The 24,654-nt window shown below is 46.2% G+C and overlaps 1 protein-coding gene across 7 annotated transcripts in view; it reads right to left on the bottom strand.

Moving 5' to 3' along the window:
* FAT3 (FAT atypical cadherin 3) overlaps nt 1-24,170 on the bottom strand; it is a 573,356-nt gene extending 549,186 nt beyond the window's left edge. For 5 of the 7 annotated variants that reach the window (XM_039539405.1, XM_039539428.1, XM_039539433.1 and 2 more), the window contains exon 1: nt 23,922-24,170. The gene's annotated coding sequence lies outside the window, so the exon portion shown is untranslated. Of the gene's footprint in view, nt 1-23,583; nt 23,720-23,921 lie in introns of those variants that run through there. The other 2 variants (XM_039539441.1, XM_039539413.1) reach the window with 2 other exon arrangements.
* Nucleotides 24,171-24,654: the final 484 nt, after the last annotated feature.

Below are 24,654 nucleotides of genomic sequence, written 5' to 3'. Positions count from 1 at the left end.
AATCAGATGGAAATCATCATATGCACCACAAATTAGCAAATAGAGTGTGGGGCTAAATTAACTCACTGTAATGGAAAGGATACTTTACAAAATACCAGATAACTTAAACTTGCAATAATATCTGAGCCACAAATTCTTTGAACTACAAATATATGAAAAGATGTAACCTAATACGTATCTTGTTCTTATGAACACTTATTTTTCTTCCTCTCACTTCCTCTTAGCTATGTATATTAGATAATCCTTGTATTTTTTCTGGAAAAAAAAATACACTTGTTTATAAGCTGTGGACAACTTGAAATTAAATTCTAAGGGAACAGGTATCCAAGGGTTTTGTTTTTATTTTTTCCAGCTAGGGTAGGTAGATATTAACCTGACACAATGCATGCCACTTTATGTCACAAGGATGATGTTACATGAGAAGATCCAGAGTCTTTTAAAGTACCATCCTCCCATAGCCTCTAAGCAATGGAAAGGGCAAAGGGAGTAAGCACACATCTCCAAAACCATCTTTCTAATTAGAACCCAACTGTTTATTTTTGGCTGCAAATTTACACACTGAGCAGCTGCTGATATTTTACTTGATCTCACTCTATTTAAAATTAAATAAAGAAACAAGACAGATGATGAGTTTTCTGCTGGTACAGTTTGAAGTTCGGAACACACGGACTCAACGAGTCTGTAAAAGAAAAAAAGAAAAGAAAAAAAAACCAGGCCAGAATGGCAGAAAGGAAGAAAATCTGTTTCACTGAATATTGGAGCTAGAAGTAGAAACATCCCTAATGCATCAAAATTAGACCTACAGCTTGTGGGACATTATTCCTAGCCTACTAAATTGAAGACTAATTTAGTTCCAAGTGTTTTCTGAAGACATTCTGGATAAAAGGCATTGTAGAGTTCGGGGGGGGGGGGGAATGTAGGGGGCAGTTATATCTCAGCAGCTTCATTATCTGACTTTAAAAGTGAAAACATGTATTGTAAATAACTTGACCTGCAAATTCAACCTGGGATCTGCAAATCAGGCTGAGATCTTTCCTTCTTACAGATCATCAGCAGTACCACAGATTTTGCTAGATAAATTCTTCCCTCAGTTACACCTGTGCAACCCCCAATTAGAGCTGATGTGCTTGCACAAAAGCAATTGAGAATATAAACTAAAGACAGAGATGCAGAGGTGTGAAAGAGTCTGTAGGCCAAATTCTGCACTATTGTCACAGGAAACGTGTGAGAAGAAATGAACCAAGCTCAACTCTAAAATCCAAGGGTTGAGCATGCAGGGCTGCCAATAGATGAAAAAAGGCATGTTTTTAAGTTATAAATTCATCACATCAGTTAAGGAAAGAACGGAGACTTAAACAAAATGGACTCCAACAAGACAGGTCTCTTTTCAGAGTACACCTGCACTTTAAGAAATAGCTGGACGATTACAACTGCCATGTGATAGGAACAGATGCAACATACTCCTAGAAGCTTCCTAGAAGTCTGGGTTGCCTTCAATTTGTTTGGCGAGGATGTTGTAGACTAGAGATAATGGGCCAATTCATTCCTGTTGTCAGTTTATTAACTTACAAGGAGGATGAATCTGTCCCACTGCTTTTATGTGCTCAGGATACTGAGCTTATCTTGTGGTCACTGTTACTTAGTGAATCGACTAGAGTTACTTCTTGAACCGGTTCCAGTGTGTTAAATCAAGAACGGCCTGCCCTCTTGAGTGCTCTGGAACTAACTGTTCCAAAAGGTAATCTTGTAAGGCACAGATAGTCTATTTTTTGTCAAGGTCCAAATTTCTTGGTCAAGGTATAGTCAAGGTCCAGACTCCAGAGAAAATAATAAAAAAACCAACAACAAGAAGTAGTAAATAAAAAGACTTCAAAAGCATCTGCTGGAGGATTTCATTTTGCCCAAAAAGATCCCCGATGGCTAACGGATTTAATACCTTCCTCTTTACACCTACTTCTCATCCATTCATGCATTGAGACCCTTGGGCTCCCCCTTTATAGCAAGCCTTACAATGTTTCAGAGAAAGCGACCACAGAGGATAATCCTAGGTCCCAAGTCTTTTTTTCCGTAGTAATCCAAATTTAGCTTCCCTCTCCTACAGCTCCTTGCAGTACAGGTACCAATATGTACCATGACCACAGCTTCCTCTCCAGCATGCACTGATGTTCGTCCAGAAGATGTCCTTTTAGACTCAAACAGTTCTCATGGTCACCATGCTTGAATAATGATATTTCTAACTATTTCATTTCCCATCACCACAGTCTGTTTCCATCTCACAACTGCAACCCCTTCTATCGGAGTGACCTCCTCTTTGTGTGAAGAATAATCAGCCTCTTCTATCTTGGTTCCTTCATTCCACCTTGGTCCCTCTCCCATTCTGAGGCTGCCTCATCAACCAGAGCATTGGGGCATCCAAGGTCTCATGGGGACCCATTCTGCAATATCTCTGTACAACAATGGTCTATAAAGAACTCTCTCTCTCTCTCTGGTTCACCAGCTCTGGCTTCAGAACACTGTACTTAAGCTCCGAGGGTCACAAGCTGCTTGCATAAGGCACATACATACAACCAGTTGGCTACAAGGCCGGTAGCCCTATATCCTGTACTCTGTTAAGCAATCTGGATAGTCCCCACCATGATTAATCTGCTGCTGGCCTCTGCCTCCATAGCTAAATCAGGGTTTTTGCTCTGCATCTGGATAAAAGCTTGGGCTGGATTTTATCTTTAGCTGTAAGTTAGAATTTATGGCTCTCTCAGTGGCTGCGTTTACTTAATGGATTTTCTTTACTCTAGATCATGAACAACCAATTAAACCACCTACACCACCTTAGTGCCAAACTCTCCTGGGCTCATTCTGTCAGTGCTGCAACCTGCCTGGGGCCTCTCTCAGCGAACTGAGCCATGCAGCATTAGGACAGAATTAGATGGCCTAATAGCTCTTTTCCCTCTCTCGTTTCTATATTGCTTGATAACTACAGACTAGTTACCCCACTCCTAACTTGCTGCAGGTCTTAAGTCTAAATAAAAAACCACTTTATGAAAACCAAACTACGCTACACTTTTTACAGCTGGTGAACCCAGAAACCCCATCACCAGCAGCTAAACACTCTGGCTCTTTAGTACAACAGAAACCTAGATAGTGACATATCTGCTGTTCCCTGTCCTTTAAGAGGTCATCAAACATCACCTGCATTTCTCTCACTAATCCCTTTCCAAAGCAGACAGCAGTTGGTACCGAATTAACTCGCCTTCAAATTAAAAACCTAAAAAACAAATATATAAATCAAGGCTGCTGGTGGAGCAGAGTGGTGTAACTTAATGCCTAAAGCCTTCATCTACATATCCACATAATCTTTTCACTTGAGTGACAGCTGCAATATGGTGTAACATACATCTAGCACTTAGAAATGGCTCCTGACTGCCCTGCAGTTATATCCAGGCAACATATCAAAAAGCTCTTTCGTCTAAAGAACCGTAAGTTAACTACCTTTTAATTACTTCTAATTATCTTTACACTATTATTAAGGATTTCTTATGGGGGAGAAAAACCTAAGTATAATCAATACATGCCGTACGTCCTAGCTGATTAGCACAATTCTCACTTCACGGTCATGCTGGAGATGTGCCAAACTTACCTTGTGCACAATTAAGTGTCTACTAATGCCTGCTGCTACTCAGCAGGCCTCAGGAGTTAACAGTAAAAGAACTGGGATTTATGTTTCCTCTCTCCCATCCCCTCCGCGTTCCTCTCTCGTCTGTTTTAGCTCACACGTGCCTGAAGAAAACAGCCAACTGTAAAAGGAAATAGTTACAAAGACAGAACACTCTTGGGCGTAGAATTGCCCCATTATAGTGTTCAGAGCATAGGGCCAGATTCTTGTTCGGGCCAAATTATGCCTAGCAGGAGCGTCGGGAAGCAAAGATGTCCTAAACCAGGAGTCGGCAACCTTTCAGAAATGCTGTGCCGAGTCTTCATTTATTCACTGTAATTTAAGATTTTGCGTGCCAGTCATACATTTTAATGTTTTTAGAAGGTCTCTTTCTCTAAGTCTATAAGATATAACTAAACTATTGTTGTATGTAAAGTAAATAAGGTTTTTAAAATGTTTAAGAAGCTTCTTTTAAAATTAAATTAAAATGCAGATCTCCCCGGACCAATGACCAGGACCCGGGCAGTGTGAGTGCCACTGAAAATCAGCTCGTATGCCGCCTTCGCACACGTGCCATAGGTTGCCTACCCCTGTCCTAAACCTTTGCACTCTCCTGATCCCAGATTCAACAAGGAGTCTCTGTAGCCACTGTTTTAACTTTAGACTAGCCCTGAAGTTGCTCTAACTTACGCCAGGCATAGGTAGTGTGAAAAGGCCTTGGCACACAATGTGGGAGTGGTCATATGGAAGCAGAAATGCCGAGTTGATGTGTTAAGACAGCTTTCCAAGCCCTTTGCACCACAGCAGGTGCATAGGCCAGAGCTGTTGTCACTAAGGCCTGGTTTACACTACAAACTTAGGTCGACATAAGCCACGTTAAGTCGATCTAATAATGTATGTGTCTACTCTACCGAGTCCCTTCCACCAGCCTAAGTGGCCTGTAAAGTCGATTTCTGTACCCCACCTCTGCAAGGGGTATAGCACTTGATTCGACATCCACGGGTCAACATGGGGACAGTGTAGACACTGCGTTGTGTAATTCGAATGAATTGGCCTCCAGGAGGTGTCCCATAGTGCTCTGCTGTGACCGCTCTGGAAAGCGCTTTCAACTCCACTGCACTTCAGCCAGGTACACAGGAAACAGCCGCTCCCCTGTTAAAGCCCCAGGAACTTTTGAATTTTGATTTCCTGTTTGATCAGTGTGGAGAGCTTGTCAGCACAGCTGATCATGGAGACTCCAGGCTGCAAACACGCTCCAGCATGGAGCACACGGGAGGTGGTGGATCTTATTGCTGTGTGGGGAGAAGAGTCTGTGCAGGCAGAGCTCCAGTCCAGGAGAAGAAATACTGACCTATATGCCATGATCACACAGAGCCAGGAGGAGAAGGGCTACACCAGGGACACGCAGCAGTGCTGTGTGAAAATAAAGGAGCTTTGGCAAGAAGACAAGAGACCAGAAGACAAGAGATGCAAATAGTCGTTCTGGTTCTGCCCCACAGACATGCCGCTTTTATGAGGAGGTGCATTCAATTCTCGGTGGCGACCCCACCACTTCCCCAAAACACTCCGTGGATACCTCCCAGGAGCCCCGGGCGACCTTGAGCAACAATGAGGAGGACGCTGTTGATGATGATGAGGAGGAGAATGTGAGGCAGGCAAGTGGAGGATCCATTCTCCCTGACAGCCAAGAACTGTTTTTAACCCTGGAGACCATCCCTTCACAGGACCAGTTGGCGGAGGAGTGTGACGCCGGGTCAGGCACCTCTGGTGAGTACCCATTTCCAATCAAACTGCAGGGGTTACTGCGACATTACACTCCACATTCTTCATAGAAATATTGTTATGATATGAATATGGCATAACTAAGATAGGTTTTATGCAAGATGGGTCACGTGAGATATCATTGGAAAGGTTATGATTTGCTGAATGTGTTTATCCAATTTGTATGCATGTATCATTTCAGTATCTGGAGTTAAGAATATTAACTATGTAACAATTACAGCTGTGTTTTCACCTGGGAAACGCCCACCAGACAGTAGGCAAAGAGCCTGGATGAGCCATTAAGGAGAACAATAGAATTTTGAAAATGCTAATCTCACTCCTTCCTGTTAAGTTTACGGGGATGCTGCATTGACACAGCAATGTCTTAACTTGCTGGTACTTTTCCACTGTAGGGAGATGGGGATCAAACAAAGGATTCTCGCCTTAGGAAAATCCCTTTTAAGGCTGGGGTGGGGGTTAATCTTGATCTCCTCCATTGCCTGCTCAGGAAGGAAGACTGCTAAAGACACCTGGAGGGAAAGGCAGGGCTGACTCCAGGCTGAGGCAGAGATCCAGTCTATAAAGAGAAATAACTGGAACTCTAAGCCACAGAAACTCTGCAATCTGCCTAAAACAACACTGAGGGTGAGAAATTACATTTTGTAACCTGTTTCTTGAGTGTATGAAGCCTAGTTTGCATGTTTTGTTTTATTTGCTCAGTAATCTGTTTTGTTCTGTTTGCTATCCCTTATAATCACTTAAAATTTAACTTTTGTAGTTAATAAACTTATTTCTTGTTCATTTCAAAACCCAGTTTGTGCAATTCTTGTACGGCGAGGGAGGTAGGCAAAAGGCTATGCATCTCTCTCCCTACATCGAGGGAAAGGGCAAATTTTTATGAGCTTGCGATGTGCAGATCTTTCTACACAGCGCAAGACAATATTATTTTTGGGTTATACACCAAAGGAGGTGTGCATGTGTGTGCTGGGTGAATCCCAGAGCTGATTCCTCCCACACAGGGCTGATCACAGTGTCTGTGTGTCCATTTGCCGTAGGTGTGTCCCTACCTGTGTGTGTGGCGCAGAAGGCATGAGGGTCTGGCACAACTAAGACAGGGTGAGGAAACCCAGGCTGGTGGAACGGGCAGACCCAGAGGGACCCCAGCACATCTGGGGGCATCCCGGATGGGGGGGCCAACCCATCACAGTTACATGCTATTATTATTTAATGTTTAATCTGAACAGAAAAGTGGGTATTGTGGGTATCGGTGGCCACTCCAGCTATGCAAGGGTGCTCTCCTAAAAAGATTGTTTATGTGCACAGGGATGGCCCTGGAATCCTCCATGGAGATCTCTAGCCAGCTTTCATGCAGGTACTCTGCAATCCTTTGCAGAAGGTTTCTGGGAAGGGCTGCCTTATTTCGTCCACCACACTGAGACACTTTCCCACAACACTCCAGTATTACCTCTGCTGACATCACTGCAGCACACAGCATTGCAGCATAAGGACCAGGTCTGTACCCAGACACTTGCAGCATCTGCTCCCTTGCTGTCTCTCTCACCCTCAGGAGAGTGATATTGCATAGGGTCACCTATGGGAAACGGGAGACGTTTTCAATCTAGCCCTTAAACCGCAAACAATTCAACAAGTAATCCGCCCCCCATTTGGTGAAATCTTGGTCACACAACCATGCTTTCCCAAACGTGCCATGATTGTGCTTGGAAGGGACCACCGTGTATTGCAAGCAGCACTGGGAGAAAAAAAGGGGGAGGGGGGCTTCCTGTTTGTCTCCCTTCCCCACAACCTGGTGCCGCTTTTGTAAAAGAACTATTTAGGGGGCTTTACACTGGTCTCTGTCCTCAAGCACCATCCAGACTGCTAGGGAAAAGGGGGCCTTTCTGAGGTTGGAACCATTGATCCCAAAATGTCCTCATAAGAACGGACCAGAGGTCCATCTAGCCCAGTATCCTGTCTTCCAACAGTGGCCAATGCCAGATGCCCCAGAGGGAATGAACAGAACAGGTAATCATCAAGTGATCCATCCCCTGTCGTCCATTCCCAGCTTCTGGCAGCAGAGGCTAGGGACACTATCCCTGCCCATCCTGGCTAATAGCCATAGATGGACCGATCCTCCATGAATGTATCTAGTTATTTTTTTAATCCTGTTATAGTCTTGGCCTTCACAACATCCTCCGGCAAGGAGTTCCACAGGTTGACTGTGCGTTATGTGAAGAAATACTTCCCTTTGTTTGTTTTAAACCTTCTGCCTATTAAAGACATACCCTAAGACCTGGAGGTAGGAAATTTTAAAAGGAAGAAGAAGAAGAAGAAGAAGAAGCTACACAATAAATCTGTCCTAGAAACCGCATCCAAAACTAATTCAACATTTTCACTTTATAAAAAAATAACATGGCAATGGCCCTAACAGAAGAGACTTCAAATGTTTTGTTTTCCCTTTGGTTACAGGGCCTTACTTTGGTTTTAGTAAGACATACTTGATCAAATGCCATGCCACAAGCCATCTTGCTTTAGAAGGATGTTTTGCTAGCTCTCCCACCGCACAGTACTATAGATAGGGATAAATTCTAACCTCAGATGTACCCATGTATTGTAATTCCTGTTGTCTTCAGTAGGGGTTGCATAACCAAGCACAGTATTAGGCCCTAAATTAAAATTCAGGCTAATGTTTTTAAATATTTCCTAACATTACTGCTAAATATTTTGCTGTGAAACTCAAACAACCTGATAAGTACAAGGTTAAGTCATCTAGTCTCTTTTGGCAGAGAAACTAACACATGAAAAAGCGTCAAAGAACCAGATTCTAATCTCAGTTACGCTGCAGTAAATCTAAAGCATCTCCACTAATGACAAAGAACCGACTCTAGATTTACATCAGTTAACTGAGATGAGAATAAGTTCTAAATCGTTCTATTAACTTTCAGCAAGAAATATATTTATGCACTCAGTACAACAAGTAAAACACTCCCATAAAATTCACCCTGTAGATCTGGGACTGTATCATCAGTGACTTTAAAAACTTTAAGATCACTTAAGCACAGCTTTACTTACTTCATAAAAGTATATTGCAATAATATTTATGAACCCAGTCCTACAAATGCTCTGCACGCAGAGCGCTTTAATGGATTGTGCTATATTGTTTCTAATAAAGATCTGATTCTGCAAGCATTATTCATATGAATTGTTCCAATTAAGTCAAATGAGTAAGGATGTAAGCTTGCTCCCGAAGAGCGAACTCTTCCTTAGCATCTAGCAATGAGGAAACAAATTACTTTTCAATATATGTGGGATGTGTCTTTCATATTGGCATATTGCTCTTCTCCAGCAGAATTCTCATTCACAGACCAAATACACACTAGCCTATGCAAAAATCAAAGGGGGGAGGGAGGTGGAGTATATGCACAAGAAGAGATCATTAGAGGATGTTTCTAAATCATTCTCTTGCCAGTTATCCTTTTCATGCAGATTCAAAGTACACCGGAAAGACTAACTCTGGGCAGCATATGCAGTTCAAGCAGACTGTGAATGATCAGCTATGTCTGCAGGAATGATGGAATGCTAGATTTGTTTTAAAAACACTCCGGGTAAGAAACATATTTATAGAGTGGAGAAATAATAAAAATGAAGATCTCTCCGAAGTGACTGAGTTAGCTTCCAAATTAATGTTTAACTTACTGAAGCACATTTACAACTGGACTTTCAAATGTAAACAAGTACAAGTGAAAATCAGCCTGGGCTTATATGAAAAGCACTTGCAGATAAAATAACTGAGGCAGAGAGAAGTTAAGTGGCTTGCCCAAGACACCACCGGAGCTAGGAATCTGAGGTATACTCTAAGCAGGATTCCCTACCCATTAGACCACCCTGCTTCCCAGATATTATACACACCCAAACAAGTTTTCTGCTTGCAGATACAATTAATGATGAAGAAAACTGAATGCGTGTTTTAAACTAGCCTAGCTATTACTCCAAATGGTATTACTTATGCTGCTTTATCCACATTAGGTGGTTACAGTTTTAAATCTAGAAAATGTTACACTTAACATGGATAAGAGTCTCTTCCTATCGCTGTCCCTCTTCATGTCCCCCGCTCAGCTCCCTTCTGTGCCCCTCTCTGTAGATCTCCATCAATCACATCCAAAACCTTGCCATTGCCAGCTTCCTGCCCTCCTCCAGCCGCCCTCCCCTGGTTCCAAGACCAGGTAGCACCCTATATACAATCTGTATCTCTCCTGGACTGCTATTCCTCTCCCCCTCCTAGCCTCCTACCCTTCCAATCCATGTCTGGAGTCGGCAGCAAGTCAACTGATATTTTATAGACATTTAACCATCATTTCAGACCTTGCTCTGTGTACATAGGAAGACAACAGTGTTCACTTGTGACCCATGCGGCAGACGTGGGCGGGAAATGGTTGCAGGTTGGGGAGGAGGAGCCAAAAGAACCAAATACTGTCCCTCCTGCTTTAAGGCACAGCTACCATTCTGTAGCGCATCTCTGAGCACAAGCCGATAGTACAGGGAATCTAAACTGGGACACCAGCAAGGAAGCTTGTTTCAGCCTGAGGAGAACCAATTAATTACAAAGCCTCTTAAACGATATATAGTCCTTCCCAGTTCTTCCTGACCCAGTGGCATGGCTGGGCAAGGACTTCCTCTAGGTGGCACAGAGTACATACATGTAGCACTAATTATACGTATCAAAGTGCTTTTCAGTAATCAGATAAAACTATCCTGGGAGAGTCTTCAGCTGTGTTTTGAAATATTCTGCTGCGCAAATAACATAGGCCAGCAAAACAGGAGCAACACCAAGTTGTTGGAAACTGCAAACAGAAGGTACAAGTCTAAGAAAGGCCCTTAAAAAAATGGCAAGTAGCACAAATCTGAACCAAAGCGCATGAATCGTTAAAACGTTGAAGATCGGCAGCAAGATTTTAAAAACGCTTCCCAATTTTATGAGGCAACTAATCTAACTGCACAAATAATGAGCCCATCAAAACAAATTAAAGGAGCAGCAGGATTCTGTATCAGCTGTAAGTTTTTTAAAAAAAGAAACTGAAAGGCCGGCAAAAAGAGCATTCCCTAAACGGGGACTAAACCTATATGTCAACCACAGATGCAAAAGAGGAGAGGGAAGCCCCACTGCCCCGGTGAGGTGCAGGAACTGATAAGCCCTGAACAGCTCAGCCATACCTAACCTCAGGCTTCTGGGAAGTGGTGAACGCAATGGGATTCTTACGAGAATGCACCATCTTTCAAATCGGCGTCTAGCTAGTAAGGTCTCTGGTAAAACGGAAGCCTTCCTCTGGCCACTGGAAAAAAGCAATTGCATTTTCCTCTCTGTTCCCATCCAGGTCTGGGATGAAAAACTTTCAGCTTCAAATATTTTTGCATAGTTGGTGTTGCTTCCCCACCTTATTCACTAGGGAAGCCTCATGCATGCTAGCCAGCCTGGGTTAAAGTTTTTGAGGTGTTGCCAGTACAACAGAGGTAACAATGACATGCACTACAGTTTCAGGGACAATGAGAGGCCAGAAAGTGACACAGACTATCCAGAACACTGACGATACAAAGAAGTAAGTTGAGATTTTTCAAGGTGTCCAAGGGAGTTAGGCTCCCCTGAAGATCTCAGCTGTAAATTCTAGCCGGTGGACCACTACTACAAAATACTGTAACAAAGCTATGGGGAAAAAGGAGTACACACAGAATCTCTGCTTTGGGTCCATATTTATGGTCAGCCTATCCCTAGTATGCATTGAACTGCAGGGGGGAAGAAAAAAATCTATAAAGATATGTCATTCCAAAGAAATAGCAGCTGACAACCCTACTCCACATGGAATCATGCCATATGATTCACAGCTTACATGACTCCACATAACTCAACCAATAACAGCGTTGCCATTATTTAATCACCACTTAACGGAAACCTAGCAAAGAATTCTAAATCCCAGCCTTAAAAATAGCCATGTAAACGTCAAAATTATTAGCTGAACATTTAAATCTGAAGAGTCAACAGAACATTTCACCCTATGGCAGAACACAGTCTAGTTTAAGACTCTCTAGATGCCATAATTCGTATAAGCAATGCAAAACATCATAATGTTTAACATTTAAAAAAACAGTGCAACAGATCTGATGGCAAAATGGACATTTATACCGTCATTATATGCACTTGTCACTAAATTTAATCTGCATTACCCTGAGAAGTGCTCAGATGGTTATAAGGCAAAATGTTCAATGTTATTTAGAAGTATTAATAACCTCCTTTACTTCAAAATGTGAACACTAATAGCGTCTCTCGAGATGGCTCACTTTTAACCTTTAACAACATTCAAGTGGCTGTAATTTTTATCAGATTGTTTGGAATTTGATTTAGTTCAAGTCCTGAAGGTACAATTAAACTCACAGCTACCTTTTCTAACTATGCTTCATTCAACAGCTAGAATAATCTTTCAAATCTGGAGGGAAAGGGGGGGCGGGTGGAAGAACAGGACACAAAATGCTGTTTACAACTGGTTTGCACAACACAAGTATCAGCACGTTGAATTATGTATTTTCTGAGCTGGTGGAAAACAAACCATTTCTTACCAGCACTGCAGGAAAATCATCAAAGCTACTACCTCTCCCCATCTTTCACTCCCTCAAGCTCAGATGCTATTCAAGGCTGAAACCAAAATTGCTGTGTAATTTTCCTGGGAACACGCACAAAGGGATTTGCAGAAGCCCTCAGCATTGGCCTAACTGTTCTTTCACTGCAGTCAATGGTGAAACTCCCCTTGACTTCAATGGAAGAATTAGCCAACTTTGAGGACTTCTGAAAATCTCACCTGTAGAATCCAATAAGTTTACAGATCAGGTACTAAATCTGTAAAGAATGATACACCCTTTTTACAGTCCAAAGAAATCCACCCAGGTAACTGAAGCTGGAAGGGAATTTCAGGTCAGAAGAGCCACCTTTGCTGCGATCCAGTTTAGGCGCCTGACCCCCAGGTTTGGCTCCACTGCAATCCACAAAACTCCTGCCGAACCCTGTAGGCACCTAAATGCACTTGGCACCTAATTTTCAAGGAGAAATTCCCTTCACGCTCAGAGCAGGTGCACTGCTATCTCCCTCCCAGCTAAGCCCCAGAGTGATTCATGAATCACAGAAAAGGAACCTTCAGCCACCTAAATCGCATGTGGGGCCATATCTGGTCAGCAGCCACCGAGCACGCCTACTGGAACAGGTGCTACTCAAACTTCTCCTGCAGGAGGTGGTGTGTACCCAACTACTGGTTTGGCCCAGTAATTAAAGCACACCTGGGTGTGGGAGATCTTAGGTTCAATTCTCCTGTCTCTGCCAGAGGGAGAGAAGGGATCTGAACCTGGGTCTCCCACCTTTCTCTACCCACAGAATCGTAGGATGTGCTGATGCGGGACTCCCTCAACCATGCCTGTTGAACCTGTTGCACTCTGGATAGGTAATAGTGGTTGGCGCAGGGGCACTGGATCTTGGGTCTCCCACCTCCCAGGCAGTTTCCTAACCACTGGACTACACAGTCATTCTCAGACTCTCGCTCGCTGACCCAGTGACCGTTCAGCTGTGGATAAATACTTAAACAGTCATTGAGCCAGAGAAAGCAGAAACAACTCTGCATTCCAGTGTGTCCAGTCCCACTACTCCAATCTCTTCTCTCGTTATTTCTCCAGAGTGCAGCAACTTCAACAGGAGAGATTAAGGAAGCTCAATCTCAGACTGTCCCAAAGCCCAGTAATTAGAGCTCTGTCGTGAGAGGTGGGAGAATTCTGTTCAACTCCTCTCCCCCTCTGGCAGAGGAGAGAATTGAACCTGGTCTCCCACACCCCATTCGAGTGCTCTAACCACTAGGCTAACAGTTGTAAATTGGGCAGCAGCACACTACCTCCTTCTCCTCCATCTGCTGTGTGTGTGGCATGAGACAGGCACCTAATCCACCTCCCTGAAGGCACCAGGTTCCCATTTGTGGATCACTAAGCAGAGACAGAGAGGGGTGGAGCATAGGACACATAATCATCTCCCATTGGTAGCACAGACGGCTCCTCGCCTAGCAAGCTGGCTTTTGTAGATCACTTTCTTTTGGACCTCTCTCCCCACAGCTGTGAATTGCATGCTGCATCTAAGGGCATGGCTACACTGGAAACTTCAACACGCTGTCGCGGGAACACCTCCTGCAGCAGCGCTTTGAAGTGCGAGTGCGGTCGCGCGTGAGAGAGCTCTCCCAGCGCTCCTGGTAATCCACTTCCAAGAGGGGATTAGCTCCCAGCGCTCAGAGCCTGTTTACACTGGCGCTTTAAAGCACTCAGACTTGCTGCACTCAAGGGGGGAGTAAGTGTAGCTAGGTGCTTTGACACTGGGCACAGCAATGCCTAAATCCCTTTGTGGATCCCAGCCCTAGTTCTTAAATCTCCCAAATCAGCTCTCTACCCTGATAAGAGAATGTCTCTTCAGACTTCTCCCACAGCATAAGACAGGAGTTCACGAAAACCAGAGGGAGGCTGGGTGAGCAGAAAGGGTGGTACATTTGCAACACCTCAAGGCAACACCTACTGACATTGCAGTACAATTAGTTATAACCCAGGAAGAAAAAGTGGCTGACTGCTGGTACACAGTTTAGGTATATTACTTCTCCTATCCTGGCATCCAGCCACATTACTAGAAAACATCAACTAATGATAATAGAGAATTTTCCTACACAAACACCCTCAGCCACCCATGTACAGCCCAGATCACCCCCTCCTCAGGGAAAAACAGAGTGAAACCCAGGCCTTATTAAAGTCAGCTGATTTTTTTTTTCCCCGTTGATTTCAGTAGGGCCAAGATTTCACCCAGAGCGTATAAACAAACTTTGCAGCTTGCCTGGAAAATCAACAAAAATAGGACTCTGCCAGAGTCATTGGCCAGCCACTGTAAGTGACCTGCCTCCGGCTCACAGAGCTACAAGATCCGAGCATGCCAGCTGATATCAGCGATCGGTTAGAACACAAGGAAAGGAATGGCCTTCAGGAGTCACATAACCCAGACCACAAAGGGCTTTAGAGATCAAAATCAACTCCCTGCATTGCACTCAGAAATGAACTGGGAGTCAGAGCAGTCCAGGGAAAAGAAGTACAATACTGGATCTCATCAGTCTGTCCCTCCCGTACTGCCTTTTGTGTAGCAACAGCTTGAACAGTCAGTGGGCTCAATTCTGATCTCAAATCTGTTTTGCACTGGTGCAGCTCCAAATACTTCAATGAACTGACACAGAATTTAGGGTCTGCTCCTGCTCCCACTCCCACCTAAGTTATTGACAAAATACCTATTGACTATAATAGTGCAAGACAAGGACTTTCCACTGGTTTAACAGAAAGGAGAATCAGGATCGTTCTATTTTAGTCACCTTTTTTTCCACAAATACAACTAAGAGATACTAGCAGGGTATAAATTGCATTTTTTAAACAAATACTTTTATTTTTATGAAAGCCTCTTAATTTCCATAAACCTGCTCAAAGGTTTTGGGGGTATTTTTTAAGAAATTTACTTTTCCAAAATGAATGCTGACTGAATTCCAAAAAGCACTCATCTTTGTTTGTGACCAATTTTACTTTTAATTCTTGTGCAAACCCCACAATGAAGCATTATCTGGGTTGAATGCACTGCACAAAAACTGTTTGAACCTAAATGAAAAACTCTCTATATAGTAATTACAAACAAAACAACTCATATAAATGTTTTATTTTCCACTTCTGTGAAAACTTTTCCACAAAAGGGAACATTTACACCCAATGTCACATCACAATTTTTGTTCTACTCTCTCAAATTCTCCTCCCTCCCACTGAATCACAGGTGCTGACTCCGTGGGTACTCTGGGGCTGGAGCACTCCTGGGGGGAAAAAAAATAGTGGGTGCTCAGCACCCATGCCAATCATCTCCCCTCCTTCCTCCCCCCCGGCACTCACCGCCTGCAGACCCCGCCAATCAGCTCCTCTCCCTCCCTCAGAGACAGGGCGGGGACGGGGCCTTGGGGGAAGGGGAGGAGTGGGGCCTGGGTCAGAGCGGGAGTCGAGTACCCCAGGCAAATGACAAAGTCAGCGTCTGTGCACTGAATACTGTAAAAACCTACTGAAACCCCACATTCCAACTGAAAAGATAACTCTAACCCAACCTGGAACTGCGCTTGTGAAAAGCACTGGCTGGACAATCCAAGAGACTTCCACAACAAGAGGTGTACAGCTTTCTGCGCCGGGGCTACAGCATTGTGTGCCAGTGTAGACACTGTGGTCGATCCGGGAGGTGTCCCACAATGCCTGTTCTCATTTCTCTGGTCATCAGTTTAAACTCTACTGCCCTGCCCTTAGGTGACCAACCGTCATCCCCACCCTGTAAATTCCTTTGAAAATTTGGAAGTCCCCTTCCTGTTTGCACAGTAACGCGTGCAGTGGTCTCAGTGCATATTTCCAGGTGGCCATGCCTGCTCCACGCACCAGGTGATCCCCTGCTTGGAGCAATGCCGAGCTGCTGGACCTCATCTGCATTTAGGGAGAGGAGGCTGTCCAGTTCCAGCTGCGCTCCAGTCATAGGAATTATGATACTTACGGACAGATTTCACAATGCATGACAGAAAGGGGCCATGACCAGGACACACTGCAGTGCAGGGTCAAAGTGAAGGAACTGTGGAACACCTACCACAAGGCGCGAGAGGCAAACCGCCGCTCTGGTGCTGCGCCCACGAGCTGCCAGTTCTACAAAGAGCTGGTCGCGATACTCGGTGGCGACTCTATCTTCACTGCAAAGGCCACTGTGGATACTTTGGTGGCTCACATGCCAGTCAAGAGTGGACTGAGTCGGGAGGAGGAAATCTTGGACGAGGATGTGGAGAGGGAGGAGGACCCAGAGGCAGAGGATGACTCGGAGGTCACAGATGCATGCAGCCAGTTCTTTTCTTCCCCAGAGGAGGCTAGCCAGTCACAGCTGTTGGAGATTGGCAAAACGCAAACAGGAGAGGAGGCCCCTGGTAAGTGGATTCGATTTTGGGAATCGCTGAAGCGAGTTGTTGGGGGCAGGAGGGTTGCAGAAAGCAGACTTGTCTCCCACCGCATGCCTAGTCTGAGTGGTGGAGCAGTCCGTTGATTGACTCCCTCACTTTACAGGAATCTGCTTCAGAGATCTCCAGCAAAACTCTCATGGAGATACTGGGCAATCTGCTGCCGCAGGTTCTTTGGCAGAGCTGCTTTGTTTCTTGCCCCATTAATGGTAACGTTCTCGCGCCGCTGTGCCATCATGGCGGGGGAAGGGGAAGACACCATTTCAGCACACAGGCGAGCCACATAAGGGCCAGGGCGGGTGCCACAGTATTGGAGAAGAACCTCCCTTGATTCCCTGCTCACTCTCAGCAGCGAGGTATTTTCCATAATGATCGCATCCTGTGGAAAGTGTAGGGACAGGCATGATTATCAGCCCCCCCGCCCCCCACATTGCTGGCTCTCACCAAGAGCCACGTGCCCAGTGTACAGCAGGGACCAGGAAGAGTGATTTCCCCTGCCCCTGTGGCTTCTCACCATTTTGGGGGTCTTGTGGCTCATGTGTGCTTGCTTGGGATTAGTCAGTTAGTGACAAGTGTGTGAGTACTGGCTGTGTTTTAAAGCACCGAATCAGTGTTGTCTGTGTTGCAAACAATACTGCTTCTGTAAAATGTTGCGTTTAAACTTCACAGAGATGACTTTGGGAGCCCAGCCTCCCTCTTTGTTATTGGCAGCTGAGCGGCTGTGCAGAATTAGAAAGAGGTCAAGAAGAACTAAGGAGGACTTTCTGCATGATGTTATGATGCACTCGGCCACCGAGAAACAGGAATTGAAGGAGCGGCGGGACAGCAAGAAGAGGGACTGAAAGGACAACACGGCACACCAGAATGAAGCCATGGAGCAGCTCTTAAACGTTATGGAGCGCCAAGGGGGCACACTCCAGGCAATACTTCCATGCATCCCCCAGACATCACCAACACACTCTTATCTACCTCCTGGCTCCAGTCTATACCTGCGGCATTCCACTCCTCCCCACTCACAGTCCAGCACTGCAGTCCCACTACCCACTGCACTCGCTGCACTGTACTCCAAAGGAGAAGGTTGGATATGATCCCTGTATGTACACAAATCTTTAACCATCCCGGGACCCCTCCTCCTCCTCCTGGGACCTTCCTTTCTCTCATCCCCATCACTGCTGAGGTTTTTTTTGGTTTGACTCTCTCCTCCAATTGTTGTTTTTTAATAAAAGAATTGTGTTGGTTTGAAAGCAATCTTTATTCTATTAATTGAAAGCAAACAGAGCCCTGCAAAGCAACAGACAATTATGTTAAACCTTCATATTGCATCGTCTGCACCAATCGCAATCACCTCCTAGCATTACAAGCACTGCACTCCCGAGCATAGCAACAAATATTGGTGGCTTTCAGCTTCAAATTGCTGCCTCAAGGCATCCCTGATCTTTATGGCCCCACACCGCGCCTCTCTAATAGCCCAAGTCTCTGGCTGCTCAAACTCAGCCTCCAGGCGCTAAGCCTCTGCGGTTCAGCCCTGAGTGAAGCTTTCACCCTTCCCTTCACAAATATTATGGAGCGTACAGAATGCAGCTATAAGCACAGGAATATTGTCATCAGCAAAGTCCAGCTTCCCATAGAGGCAGCACCAGCGGGCCTTTAAATGCCCAAAAGCACACCCAACAGTCATTCTACACTTGCTCAGCCTGTTGTTGAACTGCTCTTTGCTGCTGTCAGGTTGCCCCAGGCATGGCTTCATAAGCCACATCATTAAGGGATAGATAGGGTCTCCCAGGATCACAATGGGCATTTTGACTTCTTCTACGGTGATCTTCTGGTCTGGGAAGAAAGTCCCTGCTTGCACCTTCCTGAACAGGCCAGCGTTCCGAAAGATGTGTGCGTCATGCACCTTTCCAAACCGGCCTGCGTTAATGTCTGTGAAATGCCCACGGTGATCCACATTGAGAAATATCCCTTGTGATTAATGTACTCAGTAGCTAGGTGGCCTGGTGCCAGAATTGGAATATGCGTGCCATCTATTGCCCCTCCACAGTTAGGGAAGCCCATTTGTGCAAAGCCAGCCACGACATCACACACGTTGCCCAGAGTCACGGTCTTTCGAAGCAGGATGCAATTAATGGCCCTGCACACTTCCATCAAGAAGAGTCCAACAGTCGACTTTCCCACTCCAAACCGGTTAGCGAGTCTGGAGTAGCCAGCTTCCATAGTGCAATCACTGTGCGCTTCTCCAAAGGCAGGGCAGCTCTCATTCTTGTGTCCTTGTGCCACAGGGCTGGGGCAAGCTCATCACACGTCCCATGAATGTGGCTTTCCTCATCCAAAAGATCTGCAGCCACTGCACATCATTCCAGATGTGCATGACGATGTGATCCCACCACTCAGTGCTTGTTTCCAAGCCCAAAAGTGGCGTTCCACTGTGGTCAGCCACAAGCAATCTTGTGAATGCCACAAGCAATCTCATGTTGTAGCTACTACGCGTGGCGAGATCAATGTCGCACTCTCTTGCCTTTGTAGTTTAAGGAATAACTCCACTGCCACTCATGATGTGTTGGTCAGAGTGAGCAGAATACTGATCAACAGTTTGGGATCCATTCCAGCAGCCCGAAGAAGCAGGGTGCACAGTACACAAACTGTTGAACGATGGCACCAAATGCGGATGGAAGCACAGGGATTGCTAGGATGCGAAGCAATGCATCATGGGGCATCGGGACAGGACCCAGGATGCCCCACAACCCCCTCTGCCTTCCCACAACTCTTAGCGGCAGAAGAGGAAGAGATGCTCTGTGGGATAGCTGCCTAGAGTGCATCGCTCCGAATACCGCTGCAAGTGCCACAAGTGTGAACATGCTATTGCACAGGCAGCTGACAGTATGAACACACAAGAGCGGTTTCCCTTCAACGCTCTCTGAGCGGTGCTGTAACTCTGCCAGTGTAGATATACCCAGAGCGTCACAGCTAAACACAAGGTGGAACAGATTGTTTAGCATAGGTAGTTAACACATATTTCAAGGAACCATTCAAGGTGAAGTGGCCCATTAACCTCTGCAGTCATGGGGGAGAAAAGAAAAGAAAAAAGATGGGAGAGGGGTTAAGTGGGTTATATATTACTGTAATGAGCCATAAATCCGGTGTCTCTATTCAGTCCATGATTTTTAGTATTTAGCGAAGTTATGAATTTAAGCTCCCGGGATTGTCTTTTGACAGTATTGGGCAGGTTTCCTTTGAGAATGAGGACTGATAAGTCAGCTATAAAATGATGGCTTTGTGAAAAGTGTTCACCCACAGGTGATGATGTGTTTTTGTCTTATTTTTCTGTGAGAGTTCATCTGAGAGCGTAGTGAATGTCTGGTTTTATCCACATAGTTGTTTGGGGGCATTTAGTGCACTGGATGAGGTATACCACATGTTGTGATAGGCATGGATCTTGAAAGATGTGTTGTGGGGGTAGATGTATTGTAGCGGTGGAGATATGTCTACACAGGTTTGGCTGTTTTTCTGGCAGGGTCTGGTGCTCCTTTGAGTTGCTATAACCTGGTCTGTGGAGAGCTTGCTGAATAGAGACATTGGATTTATGGCTTATTACAACAATCTATAACCTACCTACGCCCCCTACCACCTTTTTTTCCCACCTGTCCTTTCCCCACTATGACTGGAGAAGTGTTAATGGGCCACTTCACCTTGAAAATGCATATTTCAAGGGATCAAACTACTTACACTAAACAAGTGGTTCCACCTTGGATTTACCTGTGACACTCTGGGTACATTTCCCAGACCTGAAGAAGAGCTCTGTGTGGCTTGAAAGCTTGTCTCTCTCGCCAACAGAAGCTGGTCCGATAAAAGATATTACCTCACCGAGCCTGTCTCCCTTAAATCTTCTGTTGAGCCATTGAACAGACACAGCATAGGTGGCAGCAGTGAAAGCTTCTCCACACTACATACCAATGTGCCTCCCAGACTAGTAGGGATTATTTTAGTGTGAAACTCTGGTCCCAGTAAAGCCTGAGGCAAAGCTGCCATTGACTTCACCACTGGTCTAGTAGTTCTGTCTCCCTGCCCATTCTGTCTTTGGCCTTCTAGCCAAAACCATCAGGATGTAATTGTGCAAGCAGTTTTGGCGAAGTAAACTAGAGACAAGTCACAAAAGCCTTCACATAAACCATCAAAGAGCCATAAAACAGTTAAAAAAAACAAAACACAAAACTAAAAAGCTTTTAATCACTACTGACCTGTATTTGATTCAAACCTGCATCCAAGAGGTGAAAGGTATTCTATATCCTGTATTGGGACTGCATAGGATAACAAATCCTATCCTACCCGACACCAGATTTTTCTCAATAGAGAGAAAGAAAACTATTAATCTGAGCAACATTTGTACTGTTTGCATGTGTCAGAAACGTTGGAGAACTCCAAACATATTTATGTTCGTAATGGAATAAGAGCTACTAAATCCTACCAGCAAGTAATGGCTAGACACACTACTCAGTTATAATTGCCCACTTCATTCTATTTGACATAATCTATCAACTAGGTTACATCAGGTCGCATTGCCGTATTTGAGAATGGCAACAATGAAAACATAAGTGTATTCTATTTTATCAAGTTATGTCAGAAACACGGACTGCACTAAAATAACCTAGTGCTTTACACTGCCATCCATCACAGTTGTAAAACAGCATTATAACACACAGGTCAATGGGCACCCTCAGCATATTGCTAGTTAACAGGCGTTACTATACAGAGATTAAGATTCCAAAAGAGACAACTTTTAGTTAGAAAGCAAGGCTCTTGTGCTTTGAAAAAAGCTCAACATCTGAAGGCAAGTACAGTCAAGGCAACCTACTGATTATTTGCAATGACACTAGATGCATAGGCACTGAGGAAAAAATAAGCAGAGCTACATCATTGGTTTCTGGAGCTCCAGCAAATTGGTTCTAATTTGGTTTCCTCACCCAGCCTGCTACATCTTTTGGGCACAATGATAACTGCACGGTTCTGTGAACTCTTTCACAGCAGCATCTTGGGAACACAGACTGGCTTCAGAGAGATCGCTTGTGCTTTTCCTAGCGCCACCGACATGTTTTCTTCAAGGAAACAAGGTAACTTTGGTTAAATTTAAAAGGATAAACTCCATGTCAGCAAAAAAAAGGGCAGCAAGAACTGGACCCACGCTTTTTTATGGCGTCCTAGTTTCCCAGCTCAGGTTTATACCCCCTATATCACTGCTTCAATTCAGAACTAAGCAACCAGTGAAAGCAAGGGCACTCCCTCAGCAGTTAGTGAACGGTGCAGAATTTCTCCTCCCTAATTCTCAGAGCTCCCTCTCTTTTTCAGTTACTAATTCCTCTGCCAAGAACCTGATCATTCATAAGTAAAGCCTCTGCTAAATACTAAAGGATGCAATGACTATGCCGGTGGAGAATACATTTTCTGCTGTACAGAGGCGACAAACACAGAGCAAAGGATGCTCCTGGCTGAGTCTGACAGAAATGCAAAGGGCCAGAAAAGGAGGAGAGCGGGAACGCACGCGTTTCCCGGAGCATTGTCTCTGTAACAAGGTAAACTTGCTGCTCCGTTTTTCCTTCTTTTATGTCCCATTTACTTGCATTTATTTTAATTGGATCCGGGACTGAGGACAATCGCCAAACCTGAATCCTCCAAACAACAAAGCAAGGGTACGAAGCCCCCAAGAACAAAATACAAGGCACACAACGACACTTCTCTTTAGCGATGGCGGTGGGGCGGAGGGGGGGGGGGGGAGTTGTCCCTGTAAATAATCCGGCCGGGTTCAAGAAGTAGCAAAAGAGGTTCAACTGTCTCTTAATCATAGAGTGGGGAAAGCCACATTACCAGTCCCCAAGCCAGGGCGGGTTTTGTCCCATGCCTACATTTAGCAGCAAGTGGAAATAGGGTCATTTGATCATTGGTTTTAGTTCCTCTATGTTGGCAATAGAAACGCAGTCCCTTTTGGAAACCAATGCACCGGGGATGGGAACGGTGCGAGGCCCCAGCAACCCTCCCGCGGCTGCCCTACAAAGGCTGAACTAATCATTAACTGCGGAGGCAAAGCGAGGTCTGTTCCCTCCGCGCGATCCCGGGAGAGGTGAGTGGTTATTGCAACGCGGGCGCGCACGCACACACACACACACCAGCCTTCCTGCAAAAAAACCAAACGTGTTTCAAACGTGCCGAAATCCAAAGGGAAGCGATGGGGAAAGCAGTCTCCCCTTCCCCCCAGCACTGCCCATTGCAAGCACTTTCCCTGTGCGACCCCCACCGGGCAGAGTCCGCGTTGCCAGCCCCCAAGCAGGGAGCCGCTGAGCGAGTCTCCCTCCTGGTCTCCAGGAGCCTGGACTGCAGCAGCAGCAGCCCCGTCGCCACCTCCCGGGGAAACCCCCCGCTGCAGCCATGCAAACCGCAGCACAGTCACGGTCCCTTTCCCCCGCACCTCCAACGAGCAAGTCACGCCGCGAGGAGACGGGGTTGGGAAAAGCGAATTCCCCTTCAAAACGGGAGCCCCTTCCCTGCTCGCTGCATCCCGCCCCCGGCAGCAGCAGCAAGTCCCCGCCAGGCATTGCGATCGGCTGGGCTAGAAACAAACGCAGCTGAACAGCATAAGCAGAACCCCCCCCCACACACACACACACACACAGCTCCAGCCTCCGACTGTGTTTAAAACTGGTGCAAAGCAGGAGAAGACTCACTAGCAGCAGGAGTGCACGGGAGGGAGAGACCCACTTGCTTCCTCCCTTTGCAAAAGTACAGCTCACCCGGAGAGCCACTGAACTAGAGATAAAGATCAAACACACCGGAGGGGCTGGAGTCAGCAATTTGCATTGCCCTAAGGGGAGTTTCTCCTGCTTTATGAAAACCGAACAGGTTTAAGTTTTGCAACTTGCACATGCAAACTTCCCTATCGCGCTGAGCCCCTTCGGAGCGTGCACTGGGCTGCTGCACCTTCCTCGGCGTCCCACCCGAGCGGCAGCGCGGGCTGTGCACGCCCAGGCAAGTTTGCAAGGTGGAAAGTTTCCACGCGTTGCCCCCAGCCCCCTCCTGCCCGCCCGGCTCTGCAAAGGGACCGACCAACCCCAAGAAGCAAAGGCGACGCACCCTTCCCTCCAGCGGCATCAGCTCCGGGGCTTCCCCCTCTGCCTCGGCTGCACGGTCTCCATGAGCCCAGGAGCCTGCCCCGCGGCGCCCTCCCGGTGCAGCGCGCAGCCCGGGACTGGGGCCGGGAGGAGAAGGCTGGAGGCTCGGCACGCAGCTCCGGACTCTGCCTGCCTGGGGCTCTGAGCTGAGGGGAAAGGGGGCGAGCCCAACCCGCCGGGCTGATCACAGCGCAGCCTACCGGGAGGAGAGCCCGCTCCCGTGTATCCGCCTCTTCTTCCCCCCGCGGATCACTCCCCCCGCGTCGCCGCTTTCCAGCAGAGAGACAGACCCACACTCACCCCACTCCTGCCGCCTGCTCTCTGCCAAACACGGACGCTCAGCCTCTGTGTCCGCTCATCCCGGCAGAGAGACGCTCGCTCGCTCTCCACAGCCTCCCTGCTGCCTCTTCTCCCCATCAAAGACACACGCAGCTCACCCTGGATCCTCTCAAGCGCCTGCCTCCTTCCCGTCACAGTTCTTCTCTCCCATCCCCAGCTGCTGCGCTCCTCCACACCCACCCTGGAGCCTCTCACATCTGCCTCCAGCCGGCGCAGGGCAGGCTCCACGGGATGCACCCTCAGCTCAATGCAATAGTACTTCAGTGGCAGGGCGAGCCGCACGGTGCATTGGAAAAGCCTGCGGTCTGGACAGGGCTTCCCAGTGTATTTCTGCTTTTCGCCCATGGCCCTTGGTCCTTACTGTTGTTTACCCCGATCCGCTGGCAGGTGGTTATGTGTGACGAGTCACTATCTATGGCCCTTACTTCTGTAGTATCTGACTTGCTCACAATATTAAATGTTATCAATTATAAAAATACAGTGTGAAGTCTACTTTTTACAAAACAGTGCATACACTTAGGGTGTGTTCTTGGAACTTTACAGTGTCCCAATTTAGACCCCAATTCTGCAAACATTTATGCACATGCTGCTCATATTTATCACATTAATAGTTTTATTCATATCAGTCTTTCCTGCCAACATCCTTATGAGGTAGGGATCTGCTATTATCCCCCTTTCAGAGATGAGGAACTGA

Source organism: Mauremys reevesii, linkage group 1, assembly GCF_016161935.1.
Source record: "Mauremys reevesii isolate NIE-2019 linkage group 1, ASM1616193v1, whole genome shotgun sequence".
Lineage (NCBI taxonomy): Eukaryota > Metazoa > Chordata > Testudines > Geoemydidae > Mauremys > Mauremys reevesii.
This window is presented reverse-complemented; position numbering and strand designations above follow the sequence as displayed.